A 6,000-nucleotide genomic window follows, 5' to 3' on the forward strand; every position below is an offset into this window, starting at 1 on the left:
TCCTTTCTACTCAAAAAGTCCTTTAACATTTAATGTAGGGCATGAATCCTTTTGACTTTTGTTTGTCTGGGAAACTCTATCTCTCCTTCCATTCTGAATGATAGTCTTGCTGGATAGAATTTTCTTGGCTGCAAGTTTTTTTCTCCTCAGAACTCTGAATATATTATGCCACTGACTTCTGGCCTGCTACGTTTCTGCTAAAAAGTCAGCTGATAGCGTTTTCCTTATATGTACCTGTTTTCTTTTCAGCTCCTGCTTTTAAAATTCTGTCTTCATTACTCCTTTTTTGCCATTTTAATTGCTATGTGTCTTTGTGTGGGCCTCCTTGGGTTGATTATGGAGAGGGTTTTTTTTTTTTTTGTGCCTCCTGGATCTGGATTTTTTTTCCTTCCCCAATTTCCAGGAATTTTCAGCTATTATTTCTTCAAATAAATTATCTGTCCCCTATTCTCTCTTGTTTCCTTCTGAGATCCCTATAATGTGGATATTACAACTGATGGAATAGCTGAGTTCCCTAAGTCTATTTTCATTTTTCATTATTATTTTTTTCTATCTCCTGTTCAGATTGATTGTTTTACATTACTGTATCCTTCAGGTCACTAATCCTTTTCCTGCTTCTTCTAGTCTACTGTTTATTCCTTCCAGTATTTTTTAATTTCAGTTATTGAGTTTCTTCATCTCTAATTGGTTCTTTTTTACATTTTGTATCTCTTTGTTGATGGTCTCACTGAGGTCTTCCATTCTTTTCTCAAATCCAGTATCTTTATAACCATTACTTTAAATTCTCTATCAGGCATATTACTTATCTCCACTATTTTTATGTCTCTTGCTGTGATTTTGTCCTGTTCTTTCATTTGGAATATATTCCTCTGTTTCCTCATTTTGTCTAACTCTCTGTGCCTGTTTCATGTGTCAGGAAATCAGCTCTGTCTCTTGCTTCTGAAAATGATGGCTTTTTGAAGAAATTGTCAGGTAGTACCCTGAGACACAATGTTCCCTATTCAGCAGAACTTGGTGCTTCAGAGCTATCACCTTTGTGTATTTGTGTGCCCTACTGTTGTGGCTGAGCCACTTTTGCCTTCAGTCAAGTCATCTGCATTGGCTTTCTTTTCTTATTGTGAGTGGGGTTTGTCCTTGCTTTGTTAGTGGACCAGTGTGGAGCCACCTTGGGCCACAATTGAGTCAGAACAGGTGTTTGCAAGATGTAGTAGCATTGAACTGTAGGGCATTTTCCATGTTTTGTCCCCTGAGAAGTTTTTATTGGTGGGCAGGGCCTTATAGTCAGACCAGATGTCTGCCTTCAGCCTACTGCTGGAGCTTTGTGGTTACCTTCCCTTCTCCCTGGGGCAGGAGTCACTTTGGAGTGGTTCTGGCCTCTGTCAAAGCTGCTTGCACATTTCCAGGCTTTTGGACTGCTTTGGTTGGGCTCCAGCCAAAGGTGTATTTAAGGGAACCGTCTGCAAGAGAATGTGGGATTGGGGTGTGTGTTATAAGCAAGATTTGGGCAGGTCTCATGTGGGAGAGGACCTGGAGGTTCTTTAGAAAACTCCTGTCACAGGACTTGAGGCAGTGATTCCTGAGGAGAGTACAGGGGTGTTAGGTGTGGTGCCAGCGAAGTTTGTGCCTGTCCGCTGCAAAAGGGGACCTGCAGCTGTCAGGGACTGAAGCTGGTTGCATTGGAGGGTCTGGATTCTTAGAAGAGCACTGAGGTGGGGCACATTGTGTTAGCAAATTATACTCCTGTGTATTGTCAGAGGAGACCTGGAGGTAGGTCTGACTGGAGGGGGCATGTCTGCCAGAGAAGAAGGTGATCAGGTGCACTGTTAGCAAGTTAGTTGGAGAGTGTTGGTGTTGTGCTGGGTCCTGCAGGTATCAGTGTGTCTAGGCTGGTGGGTTAGGGGAGGGAAATGGTACCTACCATCTCCTTTGTTCCTGGAGAAGTGTCCTAAAAGTCCCTGCCCCACCAGCACATGCTCTGAGATTAGTTAATAAATCCCCTTTCCATATACACACCTCTGAGATTAGTTAATAAATCTTCTTTCAAACTGTTGCTTCCCTTCTGTATCTCTGTGGGGCTGTTTGTTATGCTCTTTTAGGATGGAGACTCAGTTTCCTAGGTTCTCCCAGAGCCCAGTTTACTGATTTTTAAAGTTCGAGGTGTTAAACCCTGCTGATTATAAGAATTCATTGAATTAGACCCCTCTGTTTTTCAAAGCCAAATGTTATGGACATTCATCTTCCCCACACAAGTTCCCCCGTGCCTGGGGTGCTTGGTTGAGGATCTGTTTCTTTCCGCATTTTGTGTCCATGGTGTCCCTCCATCCTGTGCCCAGTCTCACAGGACCATTCAGCTTTAGACCGCATCTGTGCCCTCCCAACCCTCTTTGATATGGCCTCTTCTCTACATTTAGCTCTGAATAGTCTCTTCTGCCAGTCTTTGGATTGTTTGTTGCATTATTTATTCTGATGTGGGTGTTATCTAGTTGTATTTGTGAGTTGAAGTGAGTTTAGGATCTTCCTACTCTGCCATCTTGCCCGGAAGTCATGTTTGCTGTGATAATTCTTTCTTTCTTTCTTTCTTTCTTTCTTTCTTTCTTTCTTTCTTTCTTTCTTTCTTTCTTTCCTCTATCTATCTATCTATCTGTCCATCATCTATCATCTATTTATAGACACCTTGATGCAGGACTCAGACTTACAGCTCTGGGTTCATGACCTGAGCTGAAATCAAGAATCAGATGCTTAACCAACTGAGCCACCCAGGAAATAAAATTTTTATTATAATCTTTTATTCTTTGTAAGTTTTTGAACTTTTTAAAGAGGACACTGAAGAATTGATTTTTTATCTTTAAATTATTTTAGTTTTCTTATACATGTCTAAGTAGATCATTTGGTAAACTTTCTTAAGTACATGGTAGGCCCTTTCAATAAACAGGTTCATATTTTCTTTTATTTCTGGAAAGTTTTCTTGAATTATAGTTTTAAATATGAGTCTTATTCTGTTGACGTGTTTTTGTTTCTGTTTTTCCTCATGGACTCCAATTATATATGTACTGGTTATTTTCTTTCTATTTGCTACGTATCTCACTTTTTAAGCCTTTTTACCTCTTAATTTCTTTTCCATTATTTTGGTTACTTTTATGCCTCTCCTAATTGTCCTTTATTAGTTTTTCAGTCAAATAAATGCTATGTCCATCATGTTTTAGTTTATTTTTGAAGTGACTTTGTCTTTTTCTTCTCTTCCTTCCTGAAGTTGCTTATTTTATGTTTCACATCTTTATCTTTTTTTTCCACATTTATAAGTTTTAACATTTCTAATTTTTATGAAGGTTATTTTTTCATATCTGAAAATAATTTTAAGGATCTTTTTTTCTGATTCAGGTGTTGGGCTATAGTTTTTCTCTGCATCACACTTGTTTTGGGGAAAAATTTGATCACCTAAAACATTTTTTATTATGATTTTCTGCTTTTTTTCTTAGAATAATTTGATGGATGTTTCTGACATTAACTATTGATTTTTTAAAATTCTTTTTCCTCACTTTTCTAGTAATAGCATATGTGTATAATTGTGGGTGGTGAACATGTTAGCTTACCAGATTTATTCATTTACTCATTTCTTCATTTACTTATTTATTCATTTACTCATTTATCTCATGAGTGCTCTTTTCTGTTAATAAAATGAACTAAAATTTATTTAACAAATTGCACTTTGGAGGGAGGTTTTATATTTTTGATTTTGTGATTTTATTTTATAGAATTAAGCTCTTAATTTCTACCTCTTGTTTTTCTCTTTACTTTCACCACTAAGCCTCTAGGCAACACCTTCATTTCTCATGGCTAGCATCTCTGTTCATAAACATTTTCAAGGTACTTCCTTTTGACTGCTCAACAGCCAGTCTTCTGATCTATTTGGTAGCAGACCTGTTCTCAATATTCACTTATTTATATTAGGGTTTTTTTCTGGAGATGAGTTGACTTCAGATACTCCAAGATAAGCCATTTGCTTTCCTCCCCAAGTTTCCATGAAATGCCCACCGAACTCTTTACACAGATTTGGGCTTCACACTTATTTCTGCTGGTCTCATGTATATTCTTTTGTCATGTAATTTGAAGTCTTAAATCTCTGAGTTCCATCTATACTGTAGGTATGGATTATTGGTGCATATTATTTACTTTACTTGCTGATCTCTCTCATTCTCTTTCTTTGGGAGAAATGAAGAGTTTCAGGTTTATGTTTCTGTCTTTTCCTATAGACCCACAGAAGCCGCTTTTCAAAATAGCTTATGCTTTAGAAACAAAATTAAAATTTTACATATGGAAAATTGGTTTGATTGGTATCATATTAATTTACCACCATGGAAGCTAACATTATGCATTTTAATACCTATAAGTTTATTGATTTGAAAATAATGTCACCTCATAAACTAAAAATTTCTTTCAGGTCATGCAGTGTTTTAATTTATTCTAACTCTACTGCTAAAAACATTTTATCCCTAGTTATTTAGTACGTACAGTCATCCAAAGCCATATTTTATTATAGTTAAGGATGTGTGTTCTGAAGAAAATCTATTTGAGTTTATAGTCTTGTTCTACCACTTGCAAGCTATATTATTGAAAAACTGAATTTTTCTATGTTTTAGTTTCCTTCTGGATAAATTGGGGATATCAGTGGTATCTATGCATAAGATTATTGTAACATATATAAATCTTTGAATTCTTGGTATATAATACATATTTAATAGATGTTTCATTTTTCTGAAACTAAATTTTTGCTTAATAAATCAAGGGACATGAGAGTTCATTTCCAAACAATGTATTTGAATTATCCTTTACTAACAAAATATTTCATTGAAAATCTTGGGAAACAAAAAAATTATTTATTTTCTTAAATACCTTTGAAGAGTAGATTACCTGTGATGTATAGAGATGATTTAGTTACAAGAGTTATTATTCTGAAATTATTGGTACAGAACATGTGAATTCTTCTATGATTCTGATTCTTTCAATTCCAAATCTTAAACATGTACCTTTGGTACTTGAGTGTAGTATACATATATTATTTTATTATTAATTTTCTTTTCAGTTATACTAAAATTCTTCAACATATCAGTACTTTCACTTTTAAATTAGGTATACATTTCTTTTCATATCATCATCAATGTAAATAACTAGACAAGCCTTCACAATTTGAGAATATTTTGTGTTGGGAGAGCTTGGTAAGGTGTTTCCCCGTGATTTTCTGTAACTGCTTCAAATAGTAGATTATTCTAAATTGAGCAGTTTATTAGTGGTATGATCATGTGAACACACCTTTTCTTTGAAATTGAAAATTTTAAATTGGAATCTGAACAAAGGGAATCTTGGTCTTTTAAATCATGGCTGAAAGCTGGATATTGTTGATGCCCCTCCTAGATCAACTCTAATACCTTTTACCAGGTCTGTTTGCATTTGTTTCTATTAGAGTCAAACAGTCTAACGAATGCAGAGTTTAACTGATTCTTTCTTCCTGACCATTTTGTAACCATAGAGTGGTATGAATTTGAATTGTAGACCTTTATGTGAGCATAAGGGTCGAAACTACTCATTCTCAGGGAAAAATATTTTCCACTCTAACATTCTGGTTCCTTATATTCGTTTTACTTCAAAGCTGTACTGTTTGAACTTAAGTTCACCCTTTTATCATTTCAATTTACTCTTCATTTTTAGCAATACCTCAATATTTTTTCTAATTACTTGTGACCTTATTAATGCTTCACAGAGTGTATTTGTTGTAGTATGTCTAGCATGTGGGTATTTTGTAATAATAGAGTTTAACAGAATATTACTGAAGTTTTACTCTGACTTACAGAATTTTAATTCTAATTGCTCATTTTCTGGTCTTTTAGAGTATATCTTCTAAACTTTTTATTTTTATGTTTTTAGTAATAGTAGTCCCTGAATTCTTTTCCTATTTTTTAAAAAATTTTCTTTAAATGTTTATTCATTTTTTTTTTTTTTTGAGAG

The sequence above is a fragment of the Neofelis nebulosa genome, chromosome 6 (assembly GCF_028018385.1).
Source record: "Neofelis nebulosa isolate mNeoNeb1 chromosome 6, mNeoNeb1.pri, whole genome shotgun sequence".
NCBI lineage: Eukaryota > Metazoa > Chordata > Mammalia > Carnivora > Felidae > Neofelis > Neofelis nebulosa.